The 24724-nt window shown below is 35.2% G+C and overlaps 1 protein-coding gene and 1 long non-coding RNA gene across 4 annotated transcripts in view; one reads left to right on the top strand and one right to left on the bottom strand.

The window, feature by feature from the left end:
* LOC117206046 overlaps positions 1–24724 on the bottom strand; it is a 42154-nt gene that overhangs the window by 13536 nt on the left and 3894 nt on the right. The window contains exon 1 of one of the 3 annotated variants that reach the window (XM_033445038.1): positions 52–74. The exons of the other annotated variants lie outside the window; for them this stretch is intronic. The gene's annotated coding sequence lies outside the window, so the exon portion shown is untranslated. Of the gene's footprint in view, positions 1–51; positions 75–24724 lie in introns of those variants that run through there. 3 annotated transcript variants of the gene reach the window in all.
* LOC117206153 lies at positions 569–6923 on the top strand. The gene is made up of 4 exons (XR_004487342.1): positions 569–1077; positions 2608–2861; positions 2928–3256; positions 6361–6923. It is a non-coding gene; the product is annotated as an uncharacterized LOC117206153 (long non-coding RNA).

Raw genomic sequence — 24724 nt, forward strand, 5'->3', positions numbered from 1 at the left:
CGTCTACGAGATACAACGAACTTTTCTCTTGATTTCGTGTTATCCAATTACCTTTACAGAAGATACTGAAGAAGATGACCACCTTGCGTTTTAAGGCAAGCCTGTAGACGTCTTGTTATAAACCCGGTTACACTCTCAATGGTTCCTGATGTTTGCCGGATTTGTTGGGAAGCTTATTCAACATCTTCAATAGGTTTAGTGTTTATGAAAATTCGTTATGTCTCATAAGCGAAGACAGATAGAGCATATATTTATATGAACTTTTTTCATTGCTTCTCGTCACATCACCCTGTAAGATATTAGTGACTACAATGCATGTATTTTATATACATATATAAATTATATAAATAAAGTACATTGTAGTTATTAATATCTTATCAGATTCTTGTTTATATCTTATCCTCCTTAATAACTTATCCTATAATATCGAATTCTATTAACATCTGTCGTTTTATCACCACAGTTTACCCTCTTATTTTTATAATCTTATTAGATTATCTCTGTATATATTCTCTGTTAGTTCTCTGTCGATTATCTCTGTATACATGTAATTATAATAAATAAATAAATATATATATATGTATAGAAGTATATATAAGTATATATGTAAAATATTATGTATGTGCATATATAATGTTCGATTTACGATAACTTAATTTCTCATTCTCGGTTAACAGATTGATGATAGCTTTAAGCTGGCAGATTTCTCCATCATTTTTATGCAAATGCGACTCCTTTCAGCGTGCAGCTAACATTTAATCCGACCCCGTGTCGCATGCATGATAAATAAGCGCACGTTGTAGTTACAGGTCGTAATTATCGCGGAGTATCATTCTTTCGTGCCAAGAAGAGACCGACCTCGCCGCACTGTTCGGCTTTTCCTATCCTTACAAGGGACCCACACATTGTTCTAGACTGGCAGAATACCAACATCGTCTCGTGTTTCCCACTGGGACACAACGATACCTCATAGCTGGAAATAATACGCATCCACTGCTTCCTGTCGCTTTAAAACGATTTACTGTACCTTTTCACTTGGGTCTTGCCTATCTAGTCTACAGAACATGTTCGAAATAAGTACGTACACTCCTGTTTATAAACAAAATAGAGCCCCACTCGTTCGAACACCTATTAGCCTAAGAACTGAATCGAAATTTTGAATTAATTAAGAACAGATACGATAGAGAAATCAATATCAATTATGAAAAGTAACTTCCTTTATTTCGATAGACTTTTGACGAAAGACTCTTCTAAGGTAAATACGCAGCAGTTTGTTAAACAGAGTTTTTCATCTACTGCATTGTGCTGAAATTCCTCTGCACCATTTCAATTTGTAATTCTTATTAAAAGAATTAAAAAGCAATATTAATGGTACACGCGTTTCCAAGTATCTTTTAATTGTTACTGAAAATCGCAACGCCTGTAATACGTAATTTAAGGATTATGGCATCTCGTTTGTTCGCGACTCATCCTCATTAATCTTCACGCCTCTTTTCCCATGGCTGCCATTATTCCTGGCATTAGGAGCACGTTGTTAATCGCGATATTGTATCATTTCCTCGTTAATTGCGTTAATTGACTCTGGTCCGCCTGGAGTGTACTATTATTTTATTCAATTCCAGCGTCAAAGCCTATGATCTGATACGATTAGTAATGGATTCTCTATTAATCAGATTCAAATGGCTGTTGAAATTCAATCGAGAGAAAGAGTGAGAAAGGAAACCGATATGATAAAAACAAATGAAAATTTCTCTTAGAAACTCGTTGGAAAATAATTAACGACTCTCGATCTTCTGTACGTTCTGGTCTAATTAAAACATCCCAGCGCAAAGAAATATCCTAATATGTTCTTCTTTTCTACTTTGGAGATCTTAGAGCGATTGTCATATAGACAAATTTAAATAATAAAAAGCAGCAGGCAAATTGTGAAAGCAAACGCCGAAGTGGATGTAAAAAGATTGCGCTGCTTCGTACAAAGCGTGCAACGAGAATTAAAGTAATTTGTCTAGAACACCAAGATAGCACAGTATCATTTAGGGCAATGTGATATTAATTACTAGCAATAAGGATAGTAATAAGACTCAGAGGGATAGTACAAATTAAGACTACGTACAAGAAGGATTGTTACTTATACAGAGTGTGCCAAACTTAACTCTCCACCTACAACATTATCTTTACTGACGTTGTCTAGCAGTTGATCTTTGTATGTCCTTTACGTATTCACCTACGAAACAGCTAATATGTAGTACCAAATCTTGGTCTCTTTGACGCCATTTAACTCTTCTTACTATAATAGAAAGGTTTCTTCATAGAGCGAGTAATTTTGTAATATTTAGAAATCATGAAGTTAGTCAGCTTCGCCCTACTTAGAGTCGGTTACTTCACTTGCTAAGAAATAATTTCCTGTTTCCTCGTTAATGTCACGCTATTTTCCTTCTATATATTCGTCTGTGAAATATGAACACATAGTAAGTAGTATCGATGCAAGGGCCAATGGTATTGTAACATCATTTTCCAAGAGAACGGTTTAGTTCCTTTTTCAAAGTTGATGCCCGCGATGTTAATACGACAGAGTAAAAAAACTGACCTTTTGGCTTTGATTTTCAGGTTCAAGGACAACGTTGCGCGAGCCTTTCGGCTGAAATCTCCGTCAAACCGAAGGTGGTAGAGTCGTCAGACAGTCAGACTTATGATGACTTTTATCGACAATATTTACACACCCTGTACATTAGAAAAACGATTTTGTAGACCTTGGTATTTTCGCGGCGATCAACTTCAACGCTTCGATAACGGAACAGAAAAGAAGAAAAGAACGAATTAAAAATAATTGAAAGAAAGGAAGAAGAAGGAGGAAGGCAAAGGTAAAAGAAAAAGAAAAATCGTCCATCGCAATGGCTGCGACGTGTTAATTATCCAAATGCTTCTAGTTCACGGTTCGAGTGATCGACGAGTTTCACCGTTCCGCTTTGTGTTCCCATCCACTTCCGGGCTTTCAGAGGACGGGGAAAACAGAGCAGGAAGATCTGTCTTCGTATCAAGATTTAAAATTCCGTCTGGCGCTTTACAAGGAGACAGTCAATACGAAGGTATTACAGGGAACAGAGGCAGATATAGGAAAAAGAATAATGGAGTATGCACAGGGGATCTACCGGTAGTTTTCTATTTCTTTCCTCGTTGAAACGTTCCTCCTACAATATCGTCGAGGAACGGTATCGGTTCTAACTACTCTTCGCTGATCCATCGAGCCTTTACAGAAGTAAATTTTATTTTAAACAGGATAGATAGCTAGGTACATGGTAATTACGAAGGAAGAGTTAAATAACGTGATGTAACAGAATAAAATAGCAACGTAATACAAGCAGTTGATGTTAAAACGGGTGTTTACAGTGTTCTTTTTTTTGGAATTTATTATAGTTTAATGTTTCTTTTATTGAGAATATTTTTCCTTTTTATAAAGGATTTTATAAGATCTTGAAGATCTTATAATCTATAATCTTATATTATTATATAATCTATAATAATATAAATCTTATAATCTTTATAAGAAGATTTTTAAAGAAAATTTTATAAAGACGTTTTCGTTTTCAGTAAGTTTCTGGAAACGATTTATGATCACCGACAATGGTTTGTCTGAGGTCGGACACTCGAATAAGCTACTTTAAGTAGAATGTTACCGCACGGTCGTACAAACCTATTTTATTTCTGTGCCACAACACCGACTGTATCCTAGACAAGTTGCTTTGTGGAATTGCTTTTCAAAATCTTATATGTACTTAGTAAAGAGAGGATTTTATACCATTTTATTACCTTAGTAACTTATTACATGCAAATTGATTTGGATTAGAACAATTATGTTGGTGTACGTGGTAACAGAGGCGATGCAAAAGAACATTTCCGACTCTGCTCGAATGCGTTCCAAGTAGGTTGGCAAGTATACCGGGGCACGCTGGCTTTTGACCCACTTTGAGCTTCGCAAGCTCTCCTAACCTTAAAACAAGCACTGCTATTCCAGTCTATACTGCTTCTAATACATTACATGTTACTTGACTGCAGTTTTAGCATGCTGCATGCGAGGCCTATCAAATTACTAAGGAGGAAGTTTTAATTCTCTTCGATCATCGTTTTCGATAGAACTGACTTTTCGATTGAATAACGAGGTTCTTTCGGCCTGTAATAGTCCAAAGGCTGCTGAAACAAGGCCTCTAAATCGATCATGATTCCAATAAATCATAGATCCTTGAATTTGAAACCTTAGACGAAGAAGATATAGCTAGGTTACAGGTTAGGTTATGAATTGATAACTGCAATTGTATAAACTATAGTCTAATAAATGTGCACATATGTATACGTACATACGTACATATATGTATATATACAGGGTGTTCCATCTATCTTTTCCAGCCTTACTTACTTTGCTATTTGTGACGGTACAGAAAATGTTTGAGACAAAAGTTGTACGATATAGAAGGTGACATATTGTGCTTTTACCTTTTATTTTTAAATGAATACCCCCATATTTTTGTTACATATTCTTGTAGCTGACATTTAGACGTCTTCAAAATGCTATAAACTCGTGCCTTTTGAAGTGTCCGTAATCGAGATATGAACTTTAAAATCCGATATACCGCCGGCATTAGAATTACCCGACGTACACCACGACGCGACACATAAAGATGTTCTTCATAATGCTGCTATGAAACTTCTGGCGTGTCCAAAATAGTCGATCGTTTCCAAGTAGTCACTTTTGGGCAATTATACCTTGTATTGCTCTGTCGAATTTGAGAGTTTACATCTCGGCAGCGAATGCAGCAAAGGGCACGAGTTTGCAGTGTTTTGAAAACTAAAAGAGTATGTAACGAGAAATGGAGGCATCCGTTTTAAAAATCTTAATGTCAGCTTTGCTGGACGTTTCAAGGTCGTCGCAAGGTGAAATGCATGAAAGCACGGTACCTCATCCCCGACATCATACAGTTCTCTTCTGACACATTTTTTTGTTTCAAATAAGGGTAATTAAGGGTGACAGGGTAAGGTTAGGTGTATACAGGGTGGTTGGTAACTGGTGGTATAAGCGGAAAGGGGGTGATTCTACGCGAAAAAAGAAGTCGAAAATATAGAATAAAAATTTTTCGTTCGAGGCTTTGTTTTCGAGAAAATCGACTTTGAATTTTCGCTCGGTACGCGTGCACTTTATCACGTCTCGTTATAACGGCTCCTCCTGTAGATCGTTGTGTCGATGGAAAAATTAAAAAAAAATTGTTATTCTATATTTTCGACTTCTTTTTTCGCATAGAATCACTCCCTTTTCGCTTGTACCACCAGTTACCAACCACCCTGTATACAGGGTGTATCTTAGTTAAATGGGATCACGTAAGCTTCTTAGGGCAAAATCACAATATTTCAAGGGGCATATGATGGTGGAAAGAATCTGTTCGCAAGTTCGTCTCTTTTGTGCAGTTTTCTTTGATTATTATCAGAAGTTCAAAGCTATTCTACGTTTCCATGTGCTCCTCAACAAATCATAATTATCTGGCATGAAACTATGCTATGGTGAACCAAGTTAATGATCATCGTGACGTAGAATGTGGATTTTGATATTTTATATTCTAGAGAAATATGTTTGTTTTAATAATTTTTCTATCAGGAAAGATACTACGTTTATATTATTGTAATTATAGTACATATCTGTATAGTAAATGAAGATATAGATATGTTTAGATAGGCGTTGAATTAAAATTTAGCTTCAAGGAATAAATTACGATAGAAACAAAATGCATAAAGCGTGCACATACACAAAAAGATTATATACAGGGTGGTTGGTAACTGGTGGTACAAGCGGAAAGGGGGTGATTCTATGCGAAAAAAGAAGTCGAAAATATAGAATAAACATTTTTTTTTTTTAATTTTTCCATCGGGACAACGATCTACAGTGAGATCCGTTATAACGAGACGTGACAAAGTGCACGCGTACCGAGCGAAAATTCAAAGTCGATTTTCTCGAAAACAAAGCTTCAAACGAAAAATTTTTATTCTATATTTTCGACTTCTTTTTTCGCGTAGAATCACCCCCTTTCCGCTGGTACCACCAGTTACCAACCACCCTGTATATAATACATAATACTCGATACGATGAATATATGCATTACGATATAGTATGATATACAATTTCAAATACAGCAGAATTTCAAACGCGGAATTATTGGCTCGTACCGATCATGGACAAAATATAAATAGTATGAAATTTGAACACGAGCGTCAGTTTCGTTTTCTAAGACGGAGCGCGAATTTTTCTTTAAAGAAGAATTAATAAATCAAATCGATAGAGGGCTGGAGCAATAAACGAAGTTCTTCGTGTTCATTCAGGTTCGTAATTGGCTCCTCGTGCTATGGCGAGAACTATTTCCGGGCCACTTGATTTTCGCGTGTATATCACGGACACTTGAAGGGAAAAGTTTGCTTCAAGGTAACTGGAGCAGGGAATGAAACATGGCAGGTATTTTTAGAAGATTGTAAACGAATAATTTTCGATTACAACTAAGAAAACAGCGTTTTGTTCTTAAACCTGAGAGGATAGAATATTGTTCTTATTTATATAGGATCTTTAATTTATATAGGATGGACCAAAAGTCACGTTACACGTGTGAATCTCTCAAATGACAAAATTTTCAACGAACAGTGTCTTTATCGGACTACGGACTTTTATGAAAATTCATATTATAACTTAGTAAGAGACTTCTATCAACTTCTGTCCCGAGATAGATTTACGACAAGATTCAGAATCAGACACACGAATACCCCCTAAAAAAAAAAGACAGAATCTCCAATTTGCAACTTATGCAATCAGATAATAACCATCATATACCTGCAATATGAATGTAACATGTAGAGAATAACATATATAATAAATAAAAAATACAATCGTACTTTTAGTAAAACTAACAGTTAATTTCATTATCTTGAATAATGTATTTAGGCTTGTCCAAATAACAAATAATTTATTCCTGTTTTTCATTTGGACTTTCATGTAACAAATAAAATTTATTCAATAATGTCCAACATTGCATACAACGTACCTACTCTACTATTTCAATGGTTAAACTTTTTTCTACTTCTTTATTTTGTACTCTCTTTATGTATTTTCAAGAAAATATACTTCCTTCTATATTTCCAGTCCTACGAGTTAAAGAAATAATCGCTAAAATTATCATGTGGGTAAACGTCCACTCGTTGTTTAGTACAACAGAAAGAAATACAAATCATTACTTTTGCCTTTCTCTGAATAAAAGAAAATTTCTCTATCATCCCAAAGACCATAAGAAAAATTGAGATATTCGTTTGGAACATATCGTGTAAAAAATTCATGTGAAGATGAAAAATTATCGATGAAAAGAGTACGAATAAATCTTCTACGAAATATCTTCAAATAAAATCTTTAAATGGAATCATCAAACAGAATCTTCAAGAAAAATTATCGTCTAATTAGTTCACATAAAAATTCAGTTATTTTAATTCGATATGATACAGTCGTGATTAAGGTTGTGGCGTTGCATTCGAGAACAGAAGCAAGCTGCATGCGATCGGCCAGTAAAAATGCAAATGGAATGAATGGAGCCCATTCATAGATTCGTAACAGACAACGAGGCGTGCAATCTTCGTCGTGAAAGTTACAATCATCTTGGAGAAACTGCCTCCCCACTTATTCTGTTCAAAATGTTCTATCCCTGTCATAGTATTAAAGATTTTACAAAATTTGGCGATTTTATAATCAATTGCTTGTTTATTTTATCACTCCTTATTACACGTTATTGTTATATTATTTCTGAATATATTTATACGCTATAACAGAGATGTTCCAATGTACTGAGACAATTTTAAAGAAATTATCACTAGATTATTACCAGAAAGCCCAATTTACTAGATTATTAATAGAACAAGGTTATCACAGGAAAGATCATTTGAACATTAACGAATTAAAATACTTTAAATTAAATTGCTAATATGTTTGGTAAATAATTAATTAAATTGGTAAATAAGTAGATTAAAAATTAATCTATTATTCTTCTAAAAAGCTCATATATGGTAAAATTCATTTAATTAATATAATCTAGTCCTAACCTATTAATGTTGAAGTAATGACGTATCTTGAGTCTAGTTATTTGTTCTTTTCTTGTGAACATCATAACCTTTTTTACTTTTAAACACGACTTTTTTGCTCTCCAGACAAACAGGAATATCCATGTTGTTCTTTTGTTTTCCATTAAATCGGAGACGAATGTTACGCTGTGTAAAGTTACACGAACCATGGCGTAACACACGAGGGTATATATACAACGACTCGTGTACATTGTACTGGTGGACGATACATAAAGGGGTGTACGTATCTTGTGTACATCCATTCTGAGCTGCCTCAGTTGTCTCATTACTTTTGTGTATAGTCGTGTAGCCGACGTACATTGTTGCTAAGCCGGTTCCACGTATTTAATATTCGATCGACGATAAATCTCCGACAAGCTGACGAAACGTTCGCCAAAATGTTGGAGCATATCTCGATATTCATACCCTGCGCGTTTATCAGATTGGGAAACTATGATAGATATGCATTTATATCTGAGTAATTGAATGATGAGAATTCGAATATTTGGTTATGTGAATTAATCGAAATTTTGGGAATATCGAGTACTTGGAATTTGATGGATGCAAAATATTTGGCACTTTGGGGACATCGAGTATTTGGAATTTGGCGAATATGGGACATTCGAAATATGATAAATGGCGAAGTATTTGGTATTTCAGGTATACAGAGTATTTGGAATTTGGTGAATTTCAAATATTACAAATGGCGAAGATAGATAAATGGCGAAGTATTTGGTATTTTAGGTATACAGAGTATTTGGAATTTGATGAATTTAAAATATTACAAATTTCTGAAATATTTGCAATTAGATTAACATCTAAAATATTCAATGTTTTCTGACCTTCAAATATCCGTAAATGAATATTAAATACTTGAAATTCTGGATGAATTTGAAGATTCCCAATTTTATATACAGGGTGGTTGGCAACTGGTGGTACAAGCGGAAAGGGGGTGATTCTACGCGAAAAAAGAAATCGAAAATATAGAATAAAAATTTTTTTTTTAATTTTTCCATCGAGACAACGATCTACAGTGAGATCCGTTATAACGAGACGCGATAAAGTGCACGCGTACCGAGCGAAAATTCAAAGTCGATTTTCTCGAAAACAAAGCTTCAAACGAAAAAATTTTATTCTATATTTTCGACTTCTTTTTTCGCGTAGAATCACCCCCTTTCCGCTTGTACCACCAGTTACCAACCACCCTGTATATAATTATGTATGAATATTTGAATATATAAATAAATATATATATATTTTTAAAATTTAGCGAATAATAAATATTAAATGTTCTTATTTCATTTTTACTGTCCCTCAAATTTTCATACATATCTGTTCCAACTTCTCCCAAAAAATTTGTCTCTTCTTTTTGATCATAAATTCTAGTACTGGATTCCTAGTTGTCTAACGGGGATTTTTTTAGAAAACGTCGAGGAAAATATTTTCTGCTATGAGCGGAATCAAAGGGAAAACTGGAGGACCAACGAGAAATTTGGGCCGAGAGGAGATGGTTGTTTCATAAATGTAGGTCGGTTACGAGAAAGGAGAACGATTTTCTCTAGAAGCTGTCTAAGCTACGTGTATCCACCGAGTTCGTTTGTCGCAGAATCTCTTCTTTTCATCTCTTGTTTAGTCATATTTTTCTTTTTTTTTTTTTTTTTAGAATTGATCAAAACAACCAAATATCAAAAAATACCTAAACTTCCTTTTCACTGCAATTTGACCACCAATCTCCTCTCTTCCTTTTTTTAATTATACAACGTTATAATTTTAAATTTTATTGGACTCAACAGCGTTAAGTTCTCGAACAATCTAACTTAACAGAGAAGAAGAAGGATAGAAACAGAATTTTTCCAAAGTGTTCAATAACGTTTCGAACATTCGCACTTCGTTTTAGCTTAGCCACAGTGTTACATACGCATGAAAGTACATAGACCAGTGTCATTCTAGAGTTAAATTTCCCTAAACTGCTTTATCCTTTGCATGTCAAAGCAGAAAATTCAATCGAACAAAGGAAAGAGCATTTCCGACCTTGTACACGAGCCTGCAAAGGGTGAAGACACGGAAGAGAAACGGAAGAGGAAGAGGAATGCGAGGGATCCTCTTCCGTGAAATACGGGTCACACTCGAGAGGATATGCAACGATGGAAGAAAGCCCTGGATATTTCCAATAACGATTCGACTCTATCTGGAGCACCGGGTGGCTCGTTATCGACGCCGATTATACTCGACTTTACCAAAGGAACAAGGCCTATACAACCTGGATACGTTCGGTTATCCCCGAGGAGGGTTTTTAATAATAGCGAAACACGCAACAATGCCCCGTATCGGGCAAACCTGATGCAACCGTAATTTTTCCTCTCTCCTCTCTTTTTTTTTTTTTTTTTTTTTTACGATTCAGGTTGCATCAGGTACATTGGTAGACTCGGTTCGATCGATCTATCGGTTTTTAGCGAATGTCTATTCAATTTGCATCGGTCGAAAGGGACTTGTTATCAGACTTATTAAAAAGCATGAAAAACGAGGGACTTTATCGATGCATTATGAGCTTGCAATGGAAACCGAAGTCGACATCGATTGCGAGGCAGATATTTCCGGTTCCGGGAAGCTTTCTTATAATTGTCCGGGGGTAATAATCGTAGGTATAAACGGTGGATTTTCGTGCACACTCTACATCGCAGAGCTAATGATGATAAATAGATGGCGGATTTTTATGCAGGTTTATATAATACGTACGAAGAAATGTAATAATAAAAGAAATTGAATTAAACATTCGTCGTATTGTTAAAGATATTAAATAGATCCGAAGAGAGAACCCTGTTCGAATTTGATATTAGTCGTTGGCAACTTGAACTAAAAGTTGTATTTTGCTAAACGATATTTTACCCATTAATAATCGAAGTAACTTTGGAGAGAAATTCCACGAGAAGAGAATGAAAAATTGGAAATCGTAACCGTAAGGCGGAAGTATTACGAAATTTCTGACCTGATACTTTTCATAATGGAATAAATAGTGTCCTATTAGAAGATTTAAGTCGTTCAATTCATTCCTGTGTCAAAGATGACGTAATTGAAACGTCCAAGGAGAACGAGACCGACGCGTGAAAAGATATCTGGATACTGAGAGAAAAATGTACGACCTCGGTACTCAGATTCTTTAGCCAATTTGCTTTTTTATCTGCGGTTTACCGTATCGGACGATAGACATGGATAGCTAACGACAACGAACATTCGTACGAATTCAGCCTCTTTCCGTCATTGGCAATTAATAAATCGTTAGTAGAATTTTACAAAATAAAAATTGTAATTTACAACACGCTGATAAATGCTGTTGCACGAGGCTAACAAATTTGCTAATAAGAGAAAATGGAATTTCACAAATAAATTTCATGCTATCTGATTATTATATTTGGCATAAATTAAGGAACAAGTTTGCTCAGATTAAGAAACGAAGAAAGATTACTAACGAGAATCTTTTCTCCTCTCGTAATTCAGTCAATTTTTCTATACACCTGATAAACTTAAATTACGTCCAACGAAAGATACGCAATTATCTACCGTTATTAATTTTATGAGAAAATGTATTTTAAATTAGATATAATGCTAAATAGGCTTGGGCGAGCGTGTTAGAAATGGAATAAAAATTCAATTGTTACGACCGTTCGCGGAGAGATGCGGTCGCTAGGAGAACGCGTCAGCGAGAGGCGTAAATTCTCGCTACGATTATGTTAATCGACGCCGCGAAATAGTCGTTCCCCTGTTTCAGTTAGGATAACAGAGGTGGTTTAATGAATGTAACACTGTATTAACAGGTTAACATAGAACAATATATTTTACAATAATATGATGAAGATGTTACAGAAATTTGACTCGACTTTGCGATATCTCTAGATAAATTCGTTTGCTCGTCAGATTTGTCGAAGTGTCACGTTTGACTCGTCGGAAGGAACTGAACGCCCTTCGATTATTCCTTTGTCTCATTTGGAAGACGACCCCCACTATGCTCGGGTCACGTCACCGCTCGCGCCTATGATCACGTATGCCCCTTCTAGTGTGAAAAACGTAACGGTCAAAAATCGACGTTTCTAGAGCTCGCTGCTTGGCGACAACTATGCTCTCGTCGATACATTATATATGATCCGGCGGGCAGATAAGACGGTTTGCCTGCGACGTTGTAGGGCCGCGAGCGACGATTAAAAAATACAGCCTGTGGTAAGCCTCGTGGCGTAACATCAATATTAAGACGAAGGAAGAGCACTTTCGTCCCAGTCGATTGGATATCCAAAAAAAAGACTTACTTGCAAAGTGTTTCAAAGTCTATCGAAAAGCTTCCTGCAAAACCTGTTCACACGCTTTTTCTCCAGCAAGTACCAGAGAACGTGTTTGAGTATGCGTGCCTAAACTCGATTCCGTCGTATCGACCCTCGAACATATCCCCAGGGGTGGTGTAAGCAAGCCGCCGTATCCAACGAAAGCAAAAAGGGATTCCCCTCTGGGAAATCGATATATTTGTTTCTATTAAAAAGCGATGTTTCTTCTATTTCACACACCTTGGTGGTTCTTAATTGATTTCGAAAAGAAAGCTGTATGTTTTATAATGTAACGAGGGAATTTCTATTCTATCAGTAACTTTTAATATAGACTGAAACAAATGATACGCATGTATGGAAACATAGCTATACTATACAGGGTGTCCCGGAATAAATAGACTTCTGCAGATCCGAGCAAATCTCAAGAAATATAAAACACGTACGTCTTATAGAGTTGTTCAGTAGGTAATTTTGATCTTTTACGTGAATGCAAGTCGTTTCAAACGCTCATAAACGGCCGAGTTCGATGACTTCAACTATCCAGCGAATTTCTCGCGTTGCTACGAGACGATTCAAAATTTTAATTTAGATCTAAATCATTTAAGAAATTTAAATCTACAAGATAATAATAATAATAATAATAATAATTTATTTTTCAGTCTCCCTGGTCATGAAAAAAGACTGGATTTATAGTTGTTATGTGTATTTTTATTTGTCTTGCACTGTGAATCAACTGTACTCTTTTGAATTTAAATCCTATGAATACTAATCCGATCCAAAAGGTTTCAAAAATTTACATTTAAAAGATATTAACGTGATCGGAAACGTTTGAAAAATTAAAATCTAACAGACGTTAGTTGGATCTAAAACATTTCAAAAATTTCAATTTGGAACATATTAAGCCACTGTAAAATATTACAAAAAGTTCAATTCAAAAGATAATAATTCCATTTATATGGTTTGTGTGCCTCGTATAATCCGTAGCAATACCATCGAAACAATTCGCAACGTTCTATGAATCAACCAAATTACGGTAAAACCTTCTAATTTTTACAAATCGCTTAACCAGTCGTATAAAACTATAAAATCGTAAATCGATTTTTAACCGATTTCACGATTTCATCACGGCACACAGATAAGATAAAAAAAGAATATACATTGCGCATGTGCGGATGAAAACGCGTGCGTGTAGGCGGACAGAATCGATGCGTTCGCGTGCAAATTGCGAGGACCGCTGCGACCAACATGAACGCAACGCGGAAGGATCGAGTTTATTCAAATTCGATGATGCACGACTCTACCACCGTTGCTCGACTTGTATTTCCTGGTCAGTGGATTTTTCGTGTCCGTAACACGATAACGGGTTTCCGCGGAAACGCTCGCTTAATTCGAAACGATCTAGCGGAACGCGGAAGGATCGGGTTCATTTAAATTCGTATATGTTTCACGAGTAAAAATTTTACGAACGCTGGCAACACTGTTCGTTGCGATACTGCAACGAGAAGAGAAGCTCGTGAAATACGAAATTATACGAAGTATCACGGTGACGACCGAATTTGACAAGCGTACAACCTGAATTGCCGCGTATTTTTGGAGCGATTGAAAAGATTCAAAAGGTCGGTCGGAAAGTTCGTTCTGATTTACATTTCCATTCGATCAACATTTATTGAATTACGTGGGTGCGATTTTGTTCCACGATCTTTCTCCATCTTTCACGCAATTCGAATATTCCATCCTTCGTCATTCATTACAGAGAGAGAAAGATATATGATTTATATTCAAAAGTACAAAAGTTTATTACCATCAGTTGACTATGAATTTCTAGTTTAAATTTATAGCATCAACTTATAGTTTCAATAAGTGATTCGATTTTAATTGATTTCCAGTTCGTTTGAATTGTTTTACTCAAATTATTGTAAAGTGGAGCTGTCTCTTTAATATGTATTGCAGCCTTTTCAATTGTTAATCCATTCATTGTTATTCGACTCCTTGTTCACATTGCCATGGATACATCAAAGATAAGAGTGAAAAGTAGTCAGGTCATTTCTTACTTCTAGCCACATATTACATATTTCTTTAGTTTAATTAAGAATTGTTGGTCGAAAATGTATACTTGTGTTTGGTATTATTTCGATCGTACGAGTCTGGATAATTCGACTAGAACTTGTTACATCTCGTAACGATATAATAAAGAATAAGAGAAATATATTTTCTTACTTTGGTCATTCGATACCAGATTGAATTACATCGATATGGATCATAGATAACGCCTAGGTCTGCCTTGATCCTGCAGTTTCAGAAATTGCTAGAGATAACTTCTGGCCATATAGCAGAGTAAATTTCTGGCCATATATATCCGGACACTATTATCTTAATAAACGATTTACATTAAAAGGACTGCTGTTTTGTATTTTGTTTAAAAGCTACTGACAATGATAATAAGTTAGTTATATATTGTCCACCCTGTATTGAATTAAACTGTATATTTGTATTGTACCTTAAAATGAAATTAATACAATAATATTCCTATTTAAAAAAACAGAAAGATAAAATCTGAATAAGATTAAAACTGTATAATTTTTATAGCCCAATATATGACCAATATGTACTATTGTAGCTATCTGTAAATGTAGTTTAACATTTTGTTTTATGTCTACAAAACATGTAAAACCAGGTCCAGTCTCTAGACTATCAGGCTGCATTAATACAGAAATACAATATTACTATAATCAACATGTATTAGATAAAATTCTTGCAGATACAGTGAAGATCTTAGTGTGATATAAAATGAAAGATCTATCTGACACAAACTCTTTATACTTGTATGTCTCGTAATATTTCTAAAACAGCATACTTTTATTCCAAGGGAGAAGAATAAAGAGTGGAGAATGGATAAAGAGAGGGTTAAGAAAGCCTCTGGAGAATCTAAACGCTCATTTGCATCGCGGAGGAGTTAAATAACAGGCCTTCATAGTACACGTAACATGGTACATGCATATAACAGTGATTTCACTATTACCAAGAAAGAGTGTCTCGACGATGTCTTTGGGTTCTTCCAAACAGGATCAGCTCGTTGGAAACGACACTTAAATCCAGTCTGCTCTTTCAATCCGTTCAATGTGTGTCGTTAACATACACACACAACACAGTTCTATCTCTTCTCATCGTGAAACCTTTCGCATGTCTCTCCCTCCCTCTCTCTCTCTCTCTTTCTTTCTTTCGCTCTTTTTCACTGTCGTTCTGTTAACACTGCACACACCGCGTTCCGTTACGTTGTTAAGAAGCCCATTATCCAATCTGTTGCAAGATACATAGTATATGTGCACCTGCACCACTCCCATGGTGTCGTCGACGTGGATATCAACATTTACCCTCCCTTCTTACTTACAAGTTCCAAGAACATCGCTACTTTTCCACGCTATTATTTCCCAGATTTGAGGTTTTTACCTGACATATTCTGTAGAATAACACTGTCAAGAGATAGAAGTTATCTAATCAGCAATATAACGTATACAGTAATATACATAACTAGAATACATAATAGAAATGTGCTATATAATAAATACTTAACATTGTAATGGAATATTTTTAACTCATTTTAGGTTTAATTATTACTGAAAAATATCTGAATCAGATAAAGCTATATCATTTTCACGCTATGAATTAATCACTTATTAACTAAAAATATGGACATGCATTTTGTATAAAACTCTTGCGTGTACGAAATATTTAGACTTTATATCTAGAAGGTGAAAGAAATCTTGAAGACTCGATTTGAAGATCCTTTATGAAGGAAATAAATCTTCAGCATTTGCTTTACCTCCCATATTTATAAAATATATAATATATATACAAGCTAAAACAAGTCTTGGAGATTTCATTTGAAGATCCTTTGCAAAGAAACCAAATCTCCAAGATTTGTTTTACCTTCTATATTTATAGATTAGATTAGATTAGATAGATTCTAGATTTATAGATATTAAAAGGTATATAACATATTTAGAAAGGAGAACAAATATTGAAGATTTCATTTGTAGATCCCTTAGGGAGGAAACAAATCTCCAAGATTTGTTTTACATTCCAAATATATTTTCTACCTTCTATTTTACTATTTACTATAACGCTTGTCTTTCCTAGGGTTGCTTAAAAATTTACATCTATATCGTACATTCCAAACTCTTATCTTACTAATTACTTAACTCAATACCTTAATACCTTAAGTAAATATTAACTTTGCCTTCTAAGTATAAATTCTACAAACTAGTATTTCCAATACATTCAGCATTAGAGTTTTACACAAAATGAATATTGTACATATTTGCGTGCGAACAGACAGGGCAAACTTGAAGAAGCGAGGAAGAAGCGAAACGTCGGAAGCTAGTGCAACATTTTACTATAAAAAACACAATAGAAGCCCGAAGAATTACAAATGCGTCGACTAATCATCGTTCAAAATCTAAAATTTCGAAACACCCTGTATAGAAAGGGAGATGCAGTCTGCAGCAGACTGCGTGAAATATTAGGATGGATTCTGCATTCTCGAGACTCGCATGCACCAGTCCGCGTAACAATGTCACCCCCAGGGGTGAGAATGGTACACCCTCGAATGGCGAAGGGTCGCCATCCACTTTTGAATTACGCTAGATTGTACGGGCTCGGGAAATCAGCTGGGGTGACAACTAGTCTCAGGTTTCTATAGGGTGTCCCTCTGAACTTTTCGTATCTTTTCTTTTGATATGGAGCTTCTCACAGTGTAACCAATCGTATACAGGGTATCCCATCTAGTTGTTGATAATAGAAATTAATTGAAGATTAATAGAAGTAAACGTAAATTGTATAAATTACGTACATGGATAATTATGTAAATTTAGAATAAATTATAAGAATATGCAATATCTTTGTAAAGCCACGTTCATGTTTTGTCGAATATTATTGCGTATTTTTAACTATATCTATATCTTTTCTTATAAGAACAACGAAAAAGATTATATTATTATCTATGTACACAGTAGTAGTAACAGTACAATTCTTATTTCTATATTTTCTTATTCTTACTGCTACTATGTACATAGATAATAATATAATTTTTTCGCAAGAAAAGATATAGGTAATAATTTAAAGATATAGACACTTTTGAGTGAAATAACTTCTTTTGCTTGGATGCTATTTTGCAAATAGCTTGGATGCAAAGCTTGGATGATATTTTATACGTATGCAGTGATTATATGACCTGTTACAAGTTCCTATTAATTGACAACATACAAAAATCACAGCCTATTGCGTTATGACTTTTGCATCAAATTACGTTGATCGTATAAAATCGAATATCGCATGTTATTTCCGATTCATTTACATGTATATAATATGTAGATTATAATAAAATAAATTTTATTGCATATGAAAAGCATTATATTATACTCCCTACTTTCTTATGTAAACGGTCAATCATTACATAGAGGGTCAATATTTGTATACAGAGTGTCTCAGTATTGATGGTACAACCTGGAGGGGGTGACTGTACATGAGAAAATAAGTCGAAAATATGGAAAAAAATTTTTTTCATTTGAGACTTCGTTTTCGAGAAAATCGTCTTCGTATTGCCCTGTATATTAGTCTAATGCATTGTAGATTATGGGTCCTTTTACATTTGTGGTTTAAGATTAAATTAGGTTTAAGGCAATTGATTAATAATTAATTTCTTTTTTAAATTATTCAACTGTTTTAAGTCGGAGGAGAATGGCAAAGTGACGGTACACGAATCTTCCGCTTTCCTCCACTTGTTCCTAGCTATCTCTCTAAGAAAGCCTTTGCCAAGGCTTCACCGTATGGTTTAGACACAACAGAGATATTTACTCGTTTCTCGCTTCCCCGTCGAGTTTTATCAAAGAAACAACTACCCCCGTTTTATCGAAGGAACGCTGCTAAAAAGAAAAGTACCATTTGTTTCTGTCCAACGAAATATATATATACCAGCATTGCACGACCTAATCCCAATTTCTAACCTCAATCTATCCATTTACGGACGATCCTGTAAGCTGTTACATTCCAATTCATCTTTGCGAACCCTCTAACACTAACCTTACGAGGCCCGGTTTCAAAGGTTAATTTAAAATTATACATTCATTGTTATTTCTGTTGTTCAACTTTATATATATTCTTATATTATCTGATTAATCAATTTCTCAACTTCCTTCTTCGCTTCCTTCTTTTATGAAGAAAAATCCCTAGCCTGGCTTATTTATCGCGGCCGATCATTTGACCGGTCGATAAATCTACATCTTTTTCTAAAGTTGTCTGCCTGGGGCCTTAGCTCTGAACTCAAGTAAGATCTAACCACCTATGGTTGCATACATTTAAATGCGGTATGTGTTTGGCTTGGTCGTAAGCGCTTGAATAATCTGACAGAATGCATGTCAGGTAACGCATAAACACAACGGAGTCTTGTCGGAAACTCTCAAGAAATACTTTTCAAGAATATATTGCCTCCACAATGAGTTCTCTATAGCTAAAACGAAATCTAAATGCAGTATCGTTTTGTGAGTCACAGAGTACAAATAGAAGCCTACGAGAAATCAACTACGACAAGCAGCGAACAAATCTCATAATATTCTAATAATATTCTTATAATGGTCTAATGTTATAAAAAATATATGATGTCGTTTAAAAGACTCAATGTTGATATATCAGAAGAGATAAGATATTGGAAAATAAAATAGCATCCATCCAAGTCTCTTGAAATGCAACGTAATTCATTTCAGACGTTCGTCGATGAAACAGATAGCTAACGAGTTATTTTAGATAGTACTTCTTATTGATTCATCCAGTATAATATATGTATACAGTAAGATATATTAACAACTACATATATATTCAAGACCACTATACATATAAAGAAGAGAATCTTTGACGTAAAACGGTTACGTAATAAATATATTCGTATAATTAATAGCAAGCCAATGGTTTCATTTTATCGAACGAACTTTACAGCCAGACCACTCTGAAGCTTCAATGAAGTTCCTACTTTAAAAAATGATTTAACTTCTGCCAGCTTGTACTGTAATATTAAAAAGCTCGACTGCACAATTAGTTTCTCGTTCCTTTCTGTGTTTTCTTTTATTTTTTTTTCTAAAAAATTTCAATGCGGTCTGTGTAGCTTGACCGCGATAACAATTATCTTCCATCCCTTCAAGTAGGGAAAAAAGGAGGAAAGGGGCGGTTTGCAATTATGTCGGCTTCATGGTGGAAAACGAGGAATTGTATTGAGTATTCGCATACTACAAGATGAAATGAATTTCTGCTGTTCCATAATGACTGTGGCAAATTAAAAAAGAAATGGAAAAACGTAATTTCATTGACACTAACCTTACCAGACCCGGTCAAATGACCGGTTTCAAAATTTAATTTAAAACTGCACATTCATTGTTATTTCTTTTGTTCATCTAACTTTATGTAAATTCTTATATTATCTGATTAAACAATTTCTCAATTTTTGCTAATTTTACATATATTGTTATCTCCTTTTTCATTCATCTAACTTTATGTAAATTCTTATATTATCTGATTAATCAATTTCTCAATTTTTGCTAATATACGAATTTACATAAAGTTGAATGAACAAAAGAAATAACAATGAATATAGAATTTTAAGTAAAATTTTGAAACCGGTTATTTGAACAAAATTTGATTACAATTTTTCTAACCACACGCTGATTCCTTAATCCTATCCTTATCCTTATTCCTTTATCCTTCATCTAGTTACACATACGAAAGAATCTATGCTAGATGTTCTTCCTATTCTAAAACTATTGTTTCCACAAGCCGCCTCTATTGTTAACAGTCTACTTATTGCACCTTCTAATCTTTGGTATTTCTTCCATCATATTTTCTCTTATTCTTTCCATCTTCCTTAATCATTTCTCCACCCATTCTCATCATTCATCCCTTAGAACCTTTTGCACACCTGCGTTCATTCCTTCTACTGTTGTGCAGTCTTCCACTAGATATTAGATAAGAAAATCAAAAGCTAAAAGAAACGAACAAAAGTATGGTTAATCGACAGGAACGTATTCTCTAATTCTACGTTATTAAAAGAGCTAAGAATGGATGTATCGAGTGATTATGAGCAATATTTACGTGTGTACGATCAGAATCGTCTTTTCAACGTCTATCGGACAATGTCCCTCTAAGGCCCGTTTTACGCGGAGATGAGATTGTGAGCTGAATGAAGTTGACAACCCCAGATGCGAATTTCTACGATAAACCAAACAGCCACATTTGTTTGTCCACATTTGTCCAACCAGATATCCTTCGTTTGTACATCCTTCAAAAAAGAGTTATCGGTTTTTTAGATCTTTTTCTGGTGAAGAATCTTGGAAGAATGTAGTATGAGTGACATAAGGAGCAACATAGCCAAGTCCATTTCAAGGCCGACCGGCTGAACTTAATAAATACGTATATTATGCCACTACAAGTTGTACTACTGTAACACGTATAATGTATCATGAAACCTAAGTGTCGACGCATACATCGCAACATGTTTCAACGCGTCTAGGGGCCTTTACTGCTACTGATAATTTTTCTCCGATTAAATCTCTCGTTCTTCTCGATTCCAAATGGACTTGAGGAATTTTCTGTCCGCCTCGGGGAAAACTTGCCTGACAAAGACGAAGAACCGCGAAACGCGAGCGCAGCGACTGTGCCAGTGGTGGAAAAACCGATATTTTCTTCTGCTTTTTTCCCTTCTGCTCTTCCTCGGTCACAATGGGGTCGTCGATTGTCCCGGTAGCAAACGCAACCACGTGGTATTCCGAAAAAAAAAGAAGGAAGTCAGGAGGATTCATGGAACAAGAGCTTTGCAGAATGCACTGGATGCTTTCACTTCGTGGTTCATCCATTCATTTCTGACTGTGTCGATTTCCTTTATCTGACTGTGAAACTCGTCCAAATCTCGCAACCAAAAGTCCAGCAGAAAAGAGGATGATTCTGACGTGGAACAATAAGTTCAGAACATGCAACTATGTTTCCTATATGAGATTTCGTTTCTCAGAAAATTAAATTGAAATATTTTTTTAAGAATTGTTTGCAAGATTTCTTTAGCGTTTGATGAAATGTTTGATGAAATTCTCCTCGAGTTTTAACAATATAAGAATTTCTAAAATAAAATGTACAGTCCATGGATATGAAATATGTTTCGTTATGCGTTCTCCACTATTCAATACAACGTAGAGCGAATAGTTAGCCGTGCTCTTTACTAAGTAATTCGTCATCTATTATTTATCACTGAGCCGATTACTGTTAATTGTGCAATAGATATTCCAATAATCCCCATTCAGATCGAAATCACAGAATCTGATACAAAAACTTCTGTTATAGCTAACACCGCAGCTAACATAAGTGGAATATAATTCCATATATATATGGAATGTATAATCGAAAGACAAGCAAACTTATTAAACACGTACGACCTACGTATTGAAAATTATAGCATATTTAGATAGCATATTTAGATATATAGATCCACGATAGAAATAAGAAGATATATTAGCATAACAGTTAATAACCCGATGCATTATGTATCTCATAGCGGAGTAGAAGCGAAAAGAAACCAGGAAAGCAGAGGAATACCAGTTAAAGTAACCCGATTAGTCTAACTCTAAGTGGAAGAAAACCGTAAACTCGGAATAATAAATCTGTTTTATATTTTCTAGTGATTTCGTTTTTCCACGAGAAAGATCAATGGCCCAGTTTCGGGCGTGCTTCATAAATAAATCTTCCTTAGAATTTTCTGCTGTTGTTGCCGGTTAAAAATTGCGTAACGGAATCGCACCATCTTGGCGACAATATGCTTCGCCCCAGATTCGAAGGATTTACCGCGGACCCCATCATTTTTCCTCCTATTTCTTCCACAAACTTTTAAGGCGTTTTCGCGGGGTGAACGTCGATTGACCTGAATCGCGCGCGCCTGGAAAGATGAAGAACAGTGGCATCACAAAGTAGTTTAGAGTTCTAGTGACGATGAAAAGTCAGGATACGAAATCACAGGAAAATTCTGTACAGTCATCGCGGTTAACGCGTAGACTTCCACGCGAATTTATATATATTTCACCTTGGAAGTCACACTAGATTCAAATATGTACGCATCTGATAGATGGACGAAGGAGTATAAGTCAGAATTACTAGCTCTGTAGGGAAGCACCTATAACATTTAAAATGCAGTTTAAGATAAGGTGTTAGATTTCGAACGTAAAAATTGGTAACATACAGTGGCAGACAAGAAGAAAGTTTAACATTCATATTTATGTATAATAATTACATACACTACATTATTGGTACCTTTGTTGTACTAAGTTAAACATTTTTGTCACGTTAAAGACAGTTATGTGTATTATATTTATTTATAATCTAATTGTCCTTATCGATTGTAACTCTGCTTTCCAAAATTATGCTGTTTTTTCGTACCATTTATCCCTTAAGTCTTTTTCTATCCTTCACTGTATGCCTCGTCCTATTGCATTTACACAAGACTATATGTATGTACATCATACTCGATTCAGAAACCTTCTTCTTTTTCTAAAAACGTTGGCTCTTATATTAATCCTAGCTTGACTTATATTTATTTCACCAAACAATGTTTGTGACAATTAACCCTCCGCCTGCAACTTTACTTTTACTGTTGTCTACACACTGGGTCTTTTATTCCATGCAGTCTCTTCTAGTCAGTCTCCGTGTTTTAAGAAATCCCAAAAAATTCTTGAATGCTCTTCCAAGTTTCTAGAATATTGTTAAGCGTTACTTTGATTGCTTTAACCGCTTGACATACAAATGAAATGGAACTCGATACGCACTAAAAATACCATTCCATATATTGGGTTGGCAACTAAGTAATTGCGGATTTTGTCATTACCTGCCACCTAGCGATAACCGAAGACCTTCAAAGAAGAAGTTCAAAATAAAATTACGTATAATTCTTTGCGTCTAGAAGACGTGAACGCCTAAAATGACGTACGAAAGAAGTGAACGTCTTTGAGTCTTTGAGTGCTAAAATTTCAACAAAGATACGAAAAGAATGAAAAATTGCCCACAAATACAGCAGATGCAGGGTTAAGGCATCTTCCAATAATAATTCGAATAAAGTAAAAAACAGTAATGTAGAATATATTAGCTGCTGTGACCATAACTTCGCTTATGCTCTTTTGCCTGCTCATCAGGGAATAAAATTGTAAACTGCAAGAAAGTCTGATCGTAGCAAAATCTCCAGGAGGCAATGCCGGAAAAGAATCGTCCGGAGGTCACACGTGTGTTCATTGACGCACACGCATGGCAAACCGTCGGATCGTCCACGAGAATGCAACGACGCAGAAAGCGAAAAAACGAATCGCTGTGACGCGTGAAGGATGCAGAGCAGGATGCAACGAACGAACGTGCAATTCCAGCGAGCGATTCGGTTTCCTGGGCAATTCGTCGCGATCGTACGAACGCTTGTTTCATCTATTTCCTCTTCTTATTCATTTTGAGCAAATAGTCGGGGGCCCTAAGAAACAATATATTGAAATATTAACTGAATGATTGCGTATAATTATTCGAGTATAATCAAATACATTCTATTTTGAATATAGATAGTCTAATAATAACGTTTGTAATATAGATTTCTTGCGGTAGCATAAACTAAAAAGGTTGTTGAATCCTAACCTTAAAATACGGTAGCAATAGAAGAAAGTTTATGGAATAAGAAGTATAAAAAGGCACTATAATTTTACAAGATGCATTTATATTTAATAAGAGCAACAAATAAATAACCACGGTATGGTAAACAATTTTTAACACGCCAGTTACTCATGTTCGTAATGCATCAATCTTTAACTTTCTTTTATCCGTCATTGTATATTCGTAATAACATTAATCTTATAGTTAAGATTATTCGCCGAATCTGTTTGAAGCGAATAAATGTTCTTTGAATAGATGTTTGTTAAACCTCGTTGGATATGTCGGATAAATTTATTTTCGTACTTGTTACGATCGTATAGAGCAGCGGAATAAAAATGTATCCACGATATTTCTCCATAAACGGGGAATTTAATTTACAACGTAGGAGAGATCGGTTCGTGTGCGTCAGCGGTAAATCTCGCGAGCTTCTGATTTTCCGTTAGTCGTCGCCCTAGTAATAAACCTAGTAAGTTTCCTAATTCAATCTCCCCACCCTTCCGCCCCCCTCCCTTCGCCGTTGATGATAAATTCTGCAAGTCTGAGATTCGATTTGATATCTACGTCACAACTTAATGCGAAGT

The sequence above is a fragment of the Bombus bifarius genome, unplaced genomic scaffold (assembly GCF_011952205.1).
Source record: "Bombus bifarius isolate JDL3187 unplaced genomic scaffold, Bbif_JDL3187 scf7180000007966, whole genome shotgun sequence".
Lineage (NCBI taxonomy): Eukaryota > Metazoa > Arthropoda > Insecta > Hymenoptera > Apidae > Bombus > Bombus bifarius.